The sequence below is a fragment of the Silene latifolia genome, chromosome 6, assembly GCF_048544455.1.
Source record: "Silene latifolia isolate original U9 population chromosome 6, ASM4854445v1, whole genome shotgun sequence".
Classification (NCBI taxonomy): Eukaryota; Viridiplantae; Streptophyta; class Magnoliopsida; order Caryophyllales; family Caryophyllaceae; genus Silene; species Silene latifolia.
In genome coordinates, this window is record NC_133531.1 from 130,526,439 (window position 1) to 130,543,665 (window position 17,227).

Consider the following 17,227-nt stretch of genomic DNA (forward strand, 5'->3'; position numbering starts at 1 on the left):
CTAAAGACCGAGATGGTTCAACCCGTGACAATAGCGTAGCCAAGTTGGTTGAATGCTCCTCAAACTTCTCCATTAAACCACTCATAAACCCTTCCAATTTCGCCTCCATAGCTCCCAAACCCGAATCACCCGGGGTTTTCTCAACAACCTTAACAAGACATAACTCGGGTCCATCAACAACAAGACCCATAAGTTTGACCAACCGATCACACATGCAATCCCGTTCACTTACACCGTAACTATTGATACGGTCGTTATGTACCAAAAATAAATACCTAAGTACTACTAACAGAAGTCAGCGGTAAGTAGGGTCGATCTCCACAGGGAGGCTAAGTTGCTATCTATCTGTTTAATTCAGCCTGTCTAAATGTCACAGAAATGGGGGTTTGATTGTTTTGAACTACACTATTAAGAGATTAAAAGAGAGAAATTAACAGTAAGAGAAGGGAATATGCTAGGGGTCGGTCTACCGTGGCAGTTACACTATCGGGTCAACTGAGTTGATTAAACTATTGATAAGAAGAGCGAGGTCATCACCTTTCGGTCCTTAAACCTACGACTATACCCTTTCGGTCTCTAATCGCCCTAGGGTCTCCTAACTTAGCTTTCGCCCTAATTAGGTATCACCTATTGTAATTAAGCAAGCCTTCCCTTCCAATCTTTCGATCTAGGTCGGGGGTAACTAGATAAATTGGTCTCCTGCATGCATTCATTCAACCTAGTAACAATTATATTGCCTAATACAACTCTTATCGCAAGACTAATCTAATCAAGTCGATCCTAACATATTACTACCACGGCTTCCCTAATCCTAACATACTAAGGGAATTAGCTAGGCATGATTAAAGGAAGAACAAGAAATAAAGGAAGAACAATAATCATAAGCATAAATTAAAGAGGAAAAGAAAAGGAGAGAATTAATTACTAAAATAGATCCGGAAGAAAGTAACAGAGTAACAGTAACAATGTATGGGGAAATAATCGTCGAGCAGAAAACCCTAATTATGTCGTCCTAGCTCTTATTTATAAGAAAATAGGATTATTCCTAAACCTAATGACGGAAATAAGCTTAAAAGTCCAGCCCAAGGATAAACCACTCGATCGAGTGGAATAAAACCACTCGATCGAGTAAACTTGAGCCAAAACCATTCGATCGACCAAAATAGTTACTCGATCGACTAAATGCTAATATGGAACTGGTCGATCGACCATAATAAGTGCTCGATGGACTGATTATTGCATCTAAAACAACTCGATCAGCTAGAAAACTACTCGATCGAGTGCATACTAACTTCAGCAGCTCATAATTCACGTTAGTTTGACTTTGACTTGTCCTTTTAGCTCCGGAAATGGCTTCACGCATCCCAAGACAGCTATAATTCCGCTCCAAATCCACTCTTCCTCCAAATGCAAGCAAAACGGACGATAAATAGCTCGATTCCACTACTTTCTGGATCATTCCTGCAAATAAGACAAAATAACCCAAAGTAGCATGTTCGGGGCATTTCGTAGCAATAAACTACGATAAAAGCATGGAAATACATGCATAAGATAGGCTAAAAAGACTATATAAATTGCACGTATCAACTATCTTGTCCCACCACTCGTTTTATTTCTAACAATCGAGACACCCACATACCATATGGTAGGTCGCTCGTTGTACTCAATTTCTCTTTGGTAACCGTGAGACTCGTTTGAATTATACGGTGCAACACGACACTTCCCAAATTCACCTTTTGTCCCTCCAACCAAGAATAAACCATGATAGCTTCATAACTCGACACTTTATCTCGACCTCCTCTCCTCGGCACAACCGTGTTCCACAAAAAGTTCAAGAGGAACTTAATTTTAGCCGAGAGAGGACGAACCACAATATTACCTCCGTCCGTCCCAACCTCCTCAAAGTACTTTTTAACTAACATCTCCTTTTTCACTCACCACATTAGACCATTCAAGACTCGGATTAATTTCAATCCCGTCACCGGGAACCGAAAAAGCAGAGCAAAAATCCGAAACAGAGACCGTCACATCAACTCCATTAACCACCGCATGCAAGACTCCCTTCTTAATTGACACACTAGCAAAGAATTGAACCACTTCAACCGGATAAATAGGACCCGAAAACTGACTAATGTGACTCCACCCTTGAAAATCAAGAAAATCAACAAAGAACATTAATCAACCAAGATTTCGGATAGTACCTTCCTCCATGAATATAATACCTCAAAACACGATTAACAAGGATGCTTTCGTCATGTGTAAGCCGAACACGATTTAACCCTTCCTTTGTTGCGGCTTTCAAAACATCCCGAAGCAAGGTACGAGCAACACCGTTCCGAACAATAACCTCGGGTTCCTCCACATCTTCACTGTCATCAACAACTACCTTATTTTTCCCTTTAAAAAGGCGGCGTCTTTTACCTTCGGACATCGACTCGTCCCGACCACGAAACAGGGGCGTAGTTGGGTTTGGTTGAGGTGAAGGAAAATTAATGGAATTGAGATCATGTGGTGGTAGTGGCGATGTTTGGTTATGAAAGTGGCGGTTTTGGTGGTGACGGGTTGATGATCGGGTGGTTTTTGCATGGATTGGATTCATGTTGATGGTGATAGTTGAGTAAAGGAAGAGATGTTGATGGTTCTGTAAAGGAGGAGATTATGATGATGGTAAATATTTTGAGAAGATAAAAAGTATGCAAGTGGAGTGTGTTGTACGGTTTACACGCAAGGGAGGGGGTTGATATAGGAGTAGTCTAGGTCTAGGTCATAGCAAGTGGTAAGCAATTATGGTAAGTGTCAAATAGGAATAGGAATTATGGTAGGTATAGGAAATTAGGTGATAGAATTAATAAGGTAAAAGATAAAAATTAGGAATTTGAATTGTATATGGAGTGTATTGAGTCGTGTACCATGAATAGCAAATTAGGAAAGATTTTTGTGAATTGGAAATATAAAAGATATGGTGCGCCTTAATTTATTTGATAAGGAATTAAGTTTGCATAGACAATTAAATTCTAAATAACAAATAGAAATTTATGATAAATATATTTCTACAAACGAAATTATTCATGCAACGCAATATACGGACACAATCATACAATCTTAACTTAACTAGTCAGTCATAAGGAAATTGAACATGTACAGAAACTTAGGTACCACGGATTAAACCAATTTCCAACCGTAAAGTCTCAAATCGTTCTCTGGATAACGATTTTGTCAAAATGTCCGCCCATTGTTTTTCAGTACTACAAAATTCAAGTTTTATATTCCCTTTCTCAACATGGTCTCGAATAAAATGATGTCTTATTTCAATGTGTTTGGTACGTGAATATTGTGCGGGATTTTTGGAAATAATAATTGCACTAGTATTATCACATAAAATAGGAGTACATCCTACGTCATTACCATAATCACGTAATTGTTGCTTAGGCTATAATAATTGAGTACATACCAGTCCTGCAGCGATGTATTCGGCTTCAGCAGTTGAGAGGGCAACCGAATTTTGTTTCTTCGAACCCTACGTAATGATACACGGTCCGACAAAAGTGGCGACACCCGACGTACTTTTTCTGTCAAGAGAACATCCTGCGTAGTCGGCATCGGAATAACCGACTAGATCGAAGTTACACTCCATCGGATACCATAAATATAACTTGGCCGTTCCAATTAGATAGCGTAAAATTCGTTTTACGGCCGTCATATGCGATTCTTTGGGAGACGATTGATATCTCGCACAAACGCATACACTAAACATAATATCAGGTCTACTTGCGGTCAAATATAACAGTGACCCAATCATTCCACGGTAAGTAGTTTCATCAACTGATTTACCGTCTTCATCCAATGTCAATTTCTTGTTCTCGGCCATTGGAGTAGGCATAGCATGAGAGTTTTCCATTCCGAATTTCCGAATTAATTCCTTAATATATTTCTGTTGATGGATTTTAATGCCTTCTTCAGTTTGTTGTATTTGCAGACCTAAGAAGAATTTTAATTCTCCCATCATACTCATCTTGAACTCGGAGGTCATTAACTCAGAAAAGTATTTGCACAAGCTTCGGTTGGTAGATCCAAAGATAATGTCATCAACATATATTTGAACAACTAAAAGGTCAGATTCCTCGGATTTTAGAAATAGGGTTTTATCAACAGATCCTCTACTGAATCCACTGTAAAGTAGAAACTTGGATAATCTGTCGTACCATGCCCTCGGTGCTTGTTTCAATCCGTATAGGGCTTTATCCAGCTTGAAGACGTGATCTTCAAATTTGCTATTCTTAAATCCGGGAGGTTGTTCAACGAAGACTTCTTCCTGTAAATACCCATTCAGAAATGCTGTCTTGACGTCCATCTGGAAGAGCTTCATTCCTTTATATGCAGCGAAGGCTATTAGAAGTCTAATAGCTTCAAGACGAACGACAGGTGCGAAAGTCTCGTCATAATCTATTCCTTCTTGTTGATTATAACCTTGGACCACCAATCTTGCTTTGTTCCTGACAATGACTCCGGCATCATCTAGTTTGTTCCTAAAGACCCACCTTGTTCCAATGACTGAACGATCTTTTGGTCTAGGAACAAAATGCCAAACCTTTTTTCTTTCGAACTGTTGTAGCTCTTCTTGCATAGCTATAATCCAATCAGATTCAGCAAGAGCTTCATTGATATTTTTTTGGTTCGATCATGGATATAAAAGAGTAGAAAGAGCAGAAGTTATTCAGGGAACGTCTAGTTTGAACACCCTTCTTAATATTCCCTAGAATATTGTCCATGGGGTGTGAGTTCTTGTATTTCCACTTTATTGAAGTGCTTGGTTCATCATCGTTATTTGAGCTTGACCCAACTTCATTTGGTTCGGAATTGGAGGAATTCCCCCTGAATCCAATCCGGGTGTTGTATTAGAGCTGATTATAACCTCGGATTCTACACCTTGATTTGGATTCAATGTTATAGTAACATTATCTATAACATTGGTTTGGGAGTCCTTATTTTGAGTCAATGTTATAGTATCATCAACTATAACTTTGGTTTCCTACTTTTTATCTTTTGAGGAACGATCAAGTTCATCACTCATTCCCTCAATCTCATTGTCCCCCAATTCCAATTCTGGGGGATCGTCTCTTGAGAGACGAAAGTCAGGTTCATCCAAGTCTTCTTCCTCCTCCTGTAAAGGCTTATCAAACACGTTATCTTCATCAAAAATAACATGGACACTTTCTTTAATACAAAGAGTTCTCTTATTGAAGACTTTGTAAGCCTTGCTATGATCTGAGTATCCTATAAAAATCGCATCATCACTCCTAGGGTCGAACTTACTTAACCGGTTTTTACCGTTATTGTGAACAAAACATTTACTCCCAAAGCAACGAAGATGGGAGATATTCGGTTTTCGACCTCTAAGGAGTTCGTAGGGGGTTTTCTTAAGAATAGGTCGGATCATAGCACGATTAAGGATGTAGCAAGGAGTACTAATGGCTTCAGCCCAAAAGTTACGAGGTAAACCACTACACAAAAGCATTGTACGTGACATATCTTCTAAAGTTCTATTCATACGTTCAACGACACCATTTTTTAAGGAGTTCTTGGTGCAGAAAAGTTATGCCCTACACCATTAACTCTAAAATATTCTATGAAAGCTTGATTGTCAAACTCGGTGCCATGATCCGTACGAATAGATACAAGATTAGTCTTATAGTTGTTTTGAACACGTTTCATAAGACAATCAAATTCATCAAACATTTCATCTTTTGAATGAAGGAAGATAGGCCATACATACCTTGAGTAATCTTCTACAAGAACAAAGACGTACCTGGAACCTCCTCTACTCCTTACCTTCATTGGTCCACATAAATCCATGTGTACTAATTCCAAGGCTTGATTCTTGCTTACTACTATTTTCTGTTTGAACGATGATCTTACTTGTTTGCACCTTGCACACGTGTCACACATCCTTTCTTGGTCGAACTTGATCTTAGGTAACCCTTGAACCAAGTCCCACTTCTTGAGTTTGTTCAAGTTTAGTGAGCTAATGTGACCAATCCGTTTATGCCATAAACAAGGATCGTCAAGTGTAACTTTGTCGCATAGTTGAGATATGCTTAGCAAGTTATGTTTTAGACCATCCACGAGATAAACATCACTGATTGCGTGAGATTTAGAAATTCCGATTTTGCCAAAGCCAATGAATTTCCCCTTTTTGTTATCCCCGAACGTCACTTTTCCTCCATTGAAGGGCTTGAGTGAAAGAAATAGATTCTTATCTACGGTCATGTGTCTTGAACATCCACTATCAAGATACCACTGATTGTTTTCTTTCACTACTTCCTGCAGAAAGGATTAGATACAGTTTTTAGGTACCCAAGCTAAGTTGGGTCCCTTATGATTAGTTACTCTATATACTAAATCCTTTCGAATCCAAACATGTCTAATAACCGTTTTTCTAACCCTTGGTTTATTTATCTTGGGAGGAGTTCTAGGGTTAGGTTTTTCTCTTAGTCTAGGAATTTCTCTAGGTCTTTCATGACTATTTCCCTTGTGAATAAGTTTACTAGGTTGAGATCGACAAGGGTTTTGTGAGGTGCTAGGTTTCTTGCTGTAGTCGAAGGCCATGTCATAGAACCAACGAAACTTATTATTCCTTTCTTCGTTAGGTTCCTTAATGGGGGTTTCATCATTCTCGCCAACCGTGTCAACAGTTTTAGCATGGTCGGCATTTTTTCGTATATCATGAGCCTTTTTGACACAATTTATTTGGATGTGACCCGTATGACCACAGTAATTGCAAATCAGGTATTCAGGAAGATCAGCATACTTCCTTTTTCTGAAAAAAAAATCTTAAGGTGTTGATTTGCATTTAGAGTGATCTCTACGGCTGTAGCACTCATGTCCTAACCCCATCTTCATATTATTGTCTGATTGTTCGGTTAGGAAATTTAGGACTTTTGTGCTACCTTCCCACTTATCATGGACCTTTCTAGCATGTAGAAGTAGGTCTTTTAGGGTTTTAATTTCCTCTTGACATTTCGTGTGATCTACATCATTATCTTTCTTAAAGTTATCACAAAAGTCTTGGAATCGTTTGTTAAGAAGAAACACAACATCAGAGTGTTATTTCTTAACATTGATCATATCGGACTTAGATTCTTTTAATTGCTTTGAAAGAGAATCTATCTCTTTCTCTTGGTCTAAGATCACTGCTTCATCAGATGTGACCTTAGTTTCCAAAAGCTCTTTGGCTTTTCTAAGTTCTAAAGTTATAGCTTCATTAGCTATAACTTTGGCTTGAAGGTGCATGATGTTAAGCTTTAGGTCGGAAGTTTTAGATACCCAGTATCTGCTGAGACTCCAACAAACACCCGATGATTATCGGACTACAACATGCTTTGGAATCGCAGCGTTTGATCGAAAGTTTGTGTACAACTTTACGTCGGAAAACTTAATACGATTTCGAAAATAAAACATTTCAAAAATACCTGGAGTGTTTAATGCACGGCGACGGGGTCACAATGACACTAATTAGAGTCAAAACCGACACCGGACCAAAACCGACTCAAAATTCAAATCCCGACTCCAACAACGAGTCAAACCGAGTCAAACACAAAAAAACAAACATTTCAAACCTTCTACCTTAAGTTTTCCCGGATTCATGTTGGTCAAGTACCAAACATGTGACTACAAAACCTAGGATAGAACAAATCATGATTGTGTTTGTTGTGAAAGCGACAACACATCTCGAAGACCCGCGGCATGGCTCGCGCCTCTTTGAGCAGCCCAGGTGGCCACGTCGCTCAAAACTCACACAACCACTCATTCTCCTATAAATACCCCTCAAATGTCGCCCATTTGAGAGTTACGCGAGTGTCCGCCCCCCTCTTTTCTCCCTTAAAATTCTCGACTCGACTTCTAAAGTCACAACCCAAGGCGTATTTACGACCTATCGATCGTAAACACGAGCCTTTCACATTGTTTGGTACCGTCATCGTGCATTAAATCACTTGACCGACCATTTCGACCACTACACCATCACTAAACATCAAAACACTCTTTTTACTTACCAAAACGGTTTTAAACCGAGTTTTTTCCGATCAAACGAGTTGTTACACTTACGTCGGTCTCTCGCCATAACCAAACATGTAAGTATGAGGGTGTAAAAATCCTCTTTTATTATTTTTTCATTTGTTTCATGACTCTAACATGCTAAAACGTGCATAACATGAACCAAAACATGGAATAAATGAGCCAAAACTAATTTTTTGGTCTGAGGCAGAAGCCCCTTAGGTCGCCAACTGGCTCGCGCCTAAATGGGGTATTCAGATCAGAGATCAACCGTGTTTGTTCTCGTCATTTCCCTTAATCCATTTCTCATATTTGTAATCGGTTTTCACCATTTCAAGTATTTTCAAACCATTGTTATTTTATTTCACATATTTTAACCATAAAGCATTTTTCACCCTTGGTTCCTCATACCATGACGGTTAAATCCGTGTTTCGGTGATAATATTTGGTTAATGATATTTAGAAGGTATTTTAAAGCCTTCTATTTCTTTTCTTTACATTTTCAAACAAACATATTAGTCACCAACACAAAGTAATCCTTGGTTCTACATACCATGCCGGATTTCAACTCGGGTACGATGATGAGTGTCGACTAATGACATTCAAATGGACTTAAAACAATTAGTCCATAATTACTTTTAAAACTATTCATTTCAAGTATGTCAAATCGAACCCGACACCGAATATTATCAAAACAATGATGATTATTCGAGTCTAGTTCTTCAAATCAACAAAAGCGGTCTAAACGATCCCATCAAGTCAAACCGGGTTCAAATACCCATTTTCAATACGTTTTATGACGTTTTCTAAAAGGTCATAACACGGCACATAAACCGTCAGCTAACCCGCGCCTAAACAAGCTCTCCATTTCTCATTTTCAAAACCAGAGGGAAGCCCTTTGTATCGCCAGCTGGCTCGCGCCTCATATAGCTGCCTGATACAGGGCCTGTTCCCTTCCAGCATTAGTCTAGGACGATCTCAACTCCGATTAACCCGGATACAGGATGGATCAGATGACTATTCTGATCATTCAAAACCATATTTGCAAAATGCCTTACTAAGACAAATGGATCACGTTATGCACCCTAAACCTAATACGGTAAATGGATGTTTAATTTCCGTCTTGCATGCAAATCAATCATTAATCCAACTTGACATCTTATACTTGATACTTGGATTAAATCAACCGACTTAGAAAGCTCTCACATGTTAGGTTTAAATCATTGGATGTGCATTCATGCATTTAAACCGTTTTATCAACTTTTGCATTCAACCAACCAAGATCGATCAGTAGAGGCCGCTAAACGCGGGCGGGATTGGGTGTCTGATTAAAGGGCTTCCCAATACGTACCTTCACCTCTTACTCAGAAACTTCGGATAGTGGACGACCTTATCCAGAGCGTACGAGAGTCATTCTAGAGATAGGATGCTAAAGAGGGACGATTTCCTTATCTTTAGTACCTATGTCAAACGCTACTTTGTGCTTCGATTTGACCTAGGTATAAAGTGGATTTCGAACGGGTTCCAGGAATCCCACAAATGCTTGGTGGTGACTCCGAACATCTCTAATCGTTTCGAGACCCTTACCGAGACGAAACCAACCGATCCAAAGCGATCCGGTCGAAAGCATCATTACGCCTCCGAGCGTGGCTTTCAAGAGACCGCTGCCGTTGTCCATAGATCGGCTGGGCATACGCAGGTGGGCCATGTCCACAGATTGGCGACTCCGCTGGGGAGAACTAGGACACTTACGTCTTTGTAATCCCTAGATGGTGAGACTCGAACGAGGTCTTGGTTGGAATGCATCATTTGATATTACGGTCACGGTCGGGTTCCTTGTCCGGGCCCACAACCTAACCCTTTTCGACCAATTGGCTCGTCCCGTCGGCGTGAGTTTTTCTCATCCCCGCGTTTCGAATCCCGATTGAGTCAAGCATACCGTTGACGTTACACATTTCTGTTTCGTCAAAGAGCTTTCATCACTTTCGAGCACGAGGCTAGGGCACCCTCCTTACACATTTTGTTTGGATTGGTATCCCTCTCGCAAATTGGGGTTTGATTGCTTGGTGTGTAACCCACCCTTTTAAGCCAAAACCCGTGTCAGCATAATGCATAATATAATGAACTTTGAATGCTTATGTGCTACTTGATCATAAGTCCTTCCGTGTCATTTTCAAAACTTTCAAAATCACCCTTTTGCGTCGTTATAATGGCTGTTTCAAACCTCGGTCTTTCACCGGCCGTCGTAATGACGATTTTTCAATCCTGGTTTTGTATAACCATTTTAACACGCCTTTCTAGGCCGTCGTAATGACGATTTTCAAACCTAGTTTTGTATAACCATTTTAACACGCCTTTTTAGGCCGTCGTAATGACGATTTTCAAACCTGGTTTTGTATAACCATTTTAACACGCCTTTCTAGGCCGTCGTAATGACGATTTTCAAACCTGGTTTTGTATAACCATTTTAACACGCCTTTCTAGGCCGTCGTAATGACGGTTTTCAAAACCGGTTTTGTATAACCATTTCAAATCACCTTTTTACGTCGTTATAATCGTCGCGTCCTTACACGGATTTTAACCTGTTTTGCGCCGACAATGGCTCTTTCAAAACCCGAGAAAAGCACACCCTTCTCTCGAGACACTTTCGAGATCCCGAGGACCATACACCGTCCCCGAGACCTCTTCGAACATTTCAAACTCGTTTTTCAAAACATACAATTTTGAATTTCAAAACCGTCTTGGGAAACGACGCACTGTTTTCCGAGCCGACTCATACTCAAACCGTCTTTTGCAAATAAACTTAAGACGACCCCTTTCAACTGATCGACTTGCGGAGATTTCTATCTTCGGAAGCCATCCTTTAAAGCGACAAATGAATCATTTTGAAAATTTCTATTTTCGAAAACTTCAGTCCACCATTCCAATTCCGCCTCGTGTCTATCGAGTCAAAGCAAACGTACTTATGCGTCTTTACTTATGAGTCGTCTCACCACGAGACCCGTCCAACGGCGTCACGCCGTCATGTTTGACTCGTGTCAAAAGTTCGGTCAACACCGTCACGTCATAAATCGAGTCAGCACCGAGGAGCCATACACGGTCACCCTCGTCTTGATTGAGCTTGGTCTTTGTCTCGTCCTTTGCGTTGTCTGCGTTCAGTCTTGAAACTGTGTCGGATTGAGTTGTAATGTGAGCCGTTTTTCTGCCTCAGAGCCATGGCCCCGTCTTCAGCTTCGTCCAACAACAACAATGATAATAAGAGACGTCAACCGATCGCCCTAGCCACCGCTCACCGCTCTTAAGGTCACCCTGGATCGCGTCGAGACCCATATCGACGCCCGGAAAATAAGGAAAGCGGGGAACATAATACCTCACCTCGATCAAATCGAGAAGAGGCTGAAACTCTTGGAAGAACAGCTCCTAGCCCGGGGTAACAATATCCATCTTGAGAACAACCGAAGGTTCGAACCTGTTGGGGATCAACTACCTGACAACTTCACCCTAACTGATGTGCCCAAGTTCAAAGGAGTGGAGGACCCACTCAACCATATCCGTGCTTTCAAGGACTACATGGGCATTAAAGGGGTCAAGCAGGAACTTTTTACCTGAATCTTCCCATCCTCCTTGGAACCGATCCCTCGCCAATGGTACTACTCCCCTGATCCGAAGAACCTTACTACTTGGGATGAGATCGCAGTTGAGTTTCCAAACAGTATGCCGACAATGTCGAGATCCAGGCCAATACCCGTACTCTCGAAGTGCTAACCCAGAACGACAAGGAGGGGTTCACTGAGTTCCTAACCCGTTGGAGGAGGGTGAGTACTCAACTGGTCAGTAAACCAAGTGAGTCGACTTTGGTGGAAAATTTTGTCAACAATCTCCGCCCAATTTATGCCAACCTACTAAGGTATCAGAATATCAAGACTTTCCAAGATCTGCAGATTCTGGGGACACGTATCGAAGACGACCTCCGAAAGGGTGTCTTGGCCAAAACCACTGGCAGAGGCTACCAAGGGCCCAGCTCAACTGGATCTCGCCCTTACGGCCAGACGAACAAGATTGATGAGGTTAACCTCGTCGAACCATCTGTTAAGAGAGCTGAGCGCCCCCAGGGAGTGTTCACCAACATAGGGTCAACTTATGCGACTGCCCTGAAAAGGCTCATGGAACAGGGGAAGTTACGACCGATCGGACCCACCCCGGATCCGACCGACGCCAAGAAATTCCGGTTCTGGAGCCCCAACGCCTACTGTCAATACAATCAGGGAAAAGGGCACGATACCGAAACTTGCTTCAAGCTCAAGCACCTCATTCAAGACATGATTGAGAAAGGAGATTTGCCTATACCCCCACCAACTAAACCGAACAACAAAACGAGTCCCCTGGGAATCCACGCCATCTCTGACGATGAGCCAACCCTAGACTCCTCTCACCTCATCCTGCCAATTGACGACGAGGTGAATACTCTGGAAAACGATCCTTCAGACGGAGTGTTTGTGTTTAGTGCTGCCACTATTCTCACTATGTTTCAACAAGTTGAGGAGGCCATAGCTAGCCTCTCGGAGAGAATCACCCGACTCGCCAACGCCTACCGTCGACTCATTTTCAATCCACCGCCACCGCGCCCGAGGGAGAATTCCCCGAACATTCAAGACTACCTACCCCAGGATGGATTGCTCCCGTGACCATTCTGGCACAGACGACACGAAAATCACCCTCAAAATAACTACCCTCAAAATAACTACCCCCATAAAAATCACCCTCACAAAAACCACCCTCACAAAAATATCCCTCACAAGAACTACCCACCGAGGAATACCCCTCCAAGGTATCCTCGAGACTCCGAAATTAACGGCATATGGAGAGATGATGTTGAGGATGTCTATACCATCCCAGGGAAGGGGAAACGGGCAAAAGAAATCGGACATCTCACCCGGTTCGGACGTCCCTATCAGAACCCGGGCAATCCAACGGTCGTTCCAACAACGAATGACCAAATCGTCCCGGAAGCGGACACTCAAGCAAGGGCTCCTGAGAACTCAATCCTGAGACAGCTTCAGAAAGCAGAAGCCGAAATATCAATTTGGCAACTGATCGCAACGTCTTTTGAGCATCGACAGGCCCTGCTGCAGGCCTTAGGAAAATTAACCGTGCCCTCCACCTCTTCCCCAGGAGAAGTAGTGGCACACATGACAAGGGACACCCCTGATCTAAACAACCCGGTCGTCTTCTCCGACGAAGATACCCCTCCATTCGGAGCCAATCATAACCTGGCCCTGTATGTCACCGTACAATGCCTCCAAAAAAATGTACCCATGGTCCTCGTGGACGACGGCTCCGCGATGAACGTCATTCCTCTCAAGACTGCCCACAGGCTGGGGATTAAAGAAGCTGATTTGATCCCAACGAATCAAGGAGTACGCGCCTATGACGGCACTCATCGCAAGGTCGCCGAGCTTATTACTCTGGCCGTCGCGACCGGAGCACTGGAAAGACAAACCAGTTTTCAAGTGGTCGACATCGACGCTTCCTTCAACATGCTCCTGGGACGTCCCTGGATTCACGGCGTCAAGGCGGTCACCTCAACTCTCCACCAAAAGATCAGGGTCTCCTTTAACGGGAAAACGATCACAATTCCTGCTTCCCCAATCAAAGCTGTCATGAGGAGGGGAATAGCCTCCCAAACCATTGAGGAGGACGACAATGAAATGTGGGGTTTCCAAGCCGTAAACGCCATAACTGATGAGTCGGCGCCCTCTGATTGCGACCTGTTTGCCAACCTCACGGTCAATCGTATCATGATGCGTCAGGGATATTTCCCGGGTTTTCCGCTCAACCCGCTGAAGGACCCTTTACCTCCCTTGAAACAGGCTAAGGTCCCCAACATTCCTTTTGGGCTGGGATACGAATCTACTAACAAAGACATCGAGGAGATGAACCTCCTAGTCCGAAAACGCAAGAAGCACGGGGTTATCCTCCGTCCCTATCATCGGACTCTCAACGGATACTTTGTCCCCGAAGGAGAATTCGAGCCCTACCATGTCTTTCCGGAGCCGATCTATGACTCTGTGGCCAGGGCTAGGTACCCGGGAGTGGAAGTCTTCCAGGACTGCTACTTTATCCCCGACAACATCGAAGTTGCATCGACTGAGTCCAAGCCGTCACCATGCCTTGACGGACAAGCTGTCACACTCCTCTTTGGGGAAGATAACGTCAAACACCTCGACTATGAGGACATCATCAACATCGCCCTGAAAGACAATCACTTTGACCCAACCGCCTTGATCTCCGATACTGACCCAGAGAAAGCTACCCAAGGCTGGAGGAAACCCGTCAAGTGGACCGATCGCCAAGGCCGCATTCTCAATATAACAACTGGAGAAGGACCTATGTTCAAGGAGGGAAGTGAGGAAGGATCTGAGTCTGAGTCTGAGTTGGAGTCAGAGTCTGTCGTAGCTCCAAACACTCCTGATGTCCCAGTCAAAGTCCCCTTCCCACTGTTTTATCACAAAGTCGTGGCTAATTCAGAGGCTGAGTCTACTAGGGTCACCCCCACTCCCATGGAAGGTGACAACCTGGAGTCTGTTACAGGGGCCACTTCCTCTGTTATGTCGCCTCTGAGTGACCACGAGATGTCTGTCCTTTCCGAGCTTTTCGCTCGTGTCAACTTAATGAACGCTAAGTTTGCTTATGACTCATCTCAATTTAACTGCAATGCAATTCTGAATGACTATGAGGAATTTGACTTGAGTGACTGCCCACCTCACCTAGCCAAAGAACTCGACAAAAGGGAAACCAGAACCCCCATCATTGAGGATACCGAACCTATTAACGTAGGAACCGACAATACACCTCAAGAACTAAGGATAGGGATAACACTGGTCCCCTCGGAAAGACAATAGTTCATTGACCTCCTCAACGAATACAAGGACGTGTTCGCCTGGTCTTACAGAGATGGGGAGGACTTTACAAACCCGACCAACCTGGACCAACTCATGAAATACTACCCTTGAACCATGACAGACAACAACCTAGGCTCGTTTTACAACTAGCATCGACCTCAACCCTTTTCAAGTCAAGTTCCTCAACGTGTTCTGATTTGAAATTGCATGTTTTATCGAGTCTAAGCTGCGGCACTTTGCCCGTTTCGAATGTCCTTTGATATGTCAAAGACAACGTCCATTTGCACTAAAACAAAACGAACCCCCTGAACTACGAGCATGGTTTGATTTCACCTCTTCAGGTGGATACGTAGGCAGTCCTTCTTATGCCTGAGGGATACAACCACAAAACCCAATTTAAACTCACAAAACATTTCGAACTACGATCATGGTTTGATTTCACCTCTTCGGGTGGATACGTAGGCAGTCCTTTCTTACACAAGAACGATACAACCATCCCCACATACAAAAAATCCCTATCAAAAAAGGAAAAGGGAAAACCATTCCCTTACCCACAAAATACAAAAATGAGCCTTTCTCCCTTTCCACAAAATACCACTTTCCCAAGTGCAATTGTTTAGGACAATTCAAATTGAATTGCCTTCACCAAATGGATGTAAGAAATAAGCGTTCACAATTTTCGACACAAGCAATCCTCTTATTTAATTAATAATGGGAGGGATTACAATTTCAACAAATAAAGCTCGACGAGTCTACAACTTGTCAAAGCTAAGGTGTCAACTAAAACACCTCACATAATAAAACTAGCACAAAACACACAATAACTAGCTAGTACAACATAATAAAAACTCACAACAATAGTACGACATAATAATAAAACGGGTAATGGAGGTCTTCACTCTTCCATTCTACCCTTGCCTTTTCCCTCGGGGTACATCTTCCCCTTGTTCTTCTTGTTGGCCCGCCTAACATAGACTTCCTCCTCGGAACGGATCCTCAACGGATCTAAGACGGCAACGGCCTCTGGTCTAGCACAAGACCCCATATTCGACCCAAGATGAGCCAATGCATGGCCCACCATATCCTAAGGGACGGAACTCCTCCTCTTCGGTGGTCTCATCATATCGGGAGTAGCTCCATCAACATACTCTTCAAAGAAGGCACGGTTGGCCTTGCCAACCTCTCGATACTTCAAATCGACAACCTCGTCCTTACGAAATTTGGTTTTCTCTTCCAAGGACGGAGCACGTGACCACTTGACATAAGCGGGAGTCACCCATGTCGTGGCAACGGGGTTTGGTACCTCCCAAAGCGGCCGAGTGGCCCACCACCTTTCTAAGGCCTCCACAAACTCGGAGTTCCGGAAAACATTTTCTTGGACAAGAGTATCTTGAGCGGGCACCTTTTGTTGACGCCCCATTTGCCTCATGAGCCTTTCGGGATAAATGAAGGAGACAACCTTCAAACCCACCACCATCAAAGAACGAGGACTAGCACCCGAAGCGGGTAACCCCGTGAAGGACCTCAAGTGCCACCACGACACTACCCAACGGATATGAGGACCGCCCTCTTTCGCCAATCTTGCGGCCCAGTAGGCCTCGGTGGAAGCAAAACTATCCGGGTACAACTTCTTCCTCATGGTAAGATGACGGGAGGAATAAGAAGAAGAATGAAACGGAGGCTCTACATACCTTAGCCTCTCCAATAGCCACACTTGAAGGATCCTTGGGGATCCGAAAGAGGGAGCTTCTCCACAAGAGCCTTCCTTGTCCAAAGCTTGGATGATCTCTCCAAGCACCAACCATGATGGATCTTTACCATGCTCCATTTGCTCAATCACATGGATAAGGGTCATGCTACCATGGCATCTTGGCCCCTCCTTCTTCAAGACATCAACAAAGAGGTACATATGGGCAAGGCAAAATGCAAGAGCCCTTATCCTAGCCACCTCCGAGACATGGCTTGTTTATAAGCCCAACATGGAACGAAATTTCTCCTTGTAGCACAACCGAGTCAGAGGAACCACCGGAACACAACCCGGCCACCCACCAATGGCTCCAACTTCTTCGGCAAGAGGACAAAGGTCACCTTTCGGGAAAACGAAAACATGGTGTTTCGAATCCCAAAACCGAGAGCATGCTTCAAGAAGCGAAGGTTGCACCTTGACTTGACAAAGCACCAACAATTAACCAACTCCCATGAAAACGAGTTGATACTTTTCGGGAGGCGACAAATCCCGACACCATTGTCGCAATGCGTTCTCAAAAGCATCC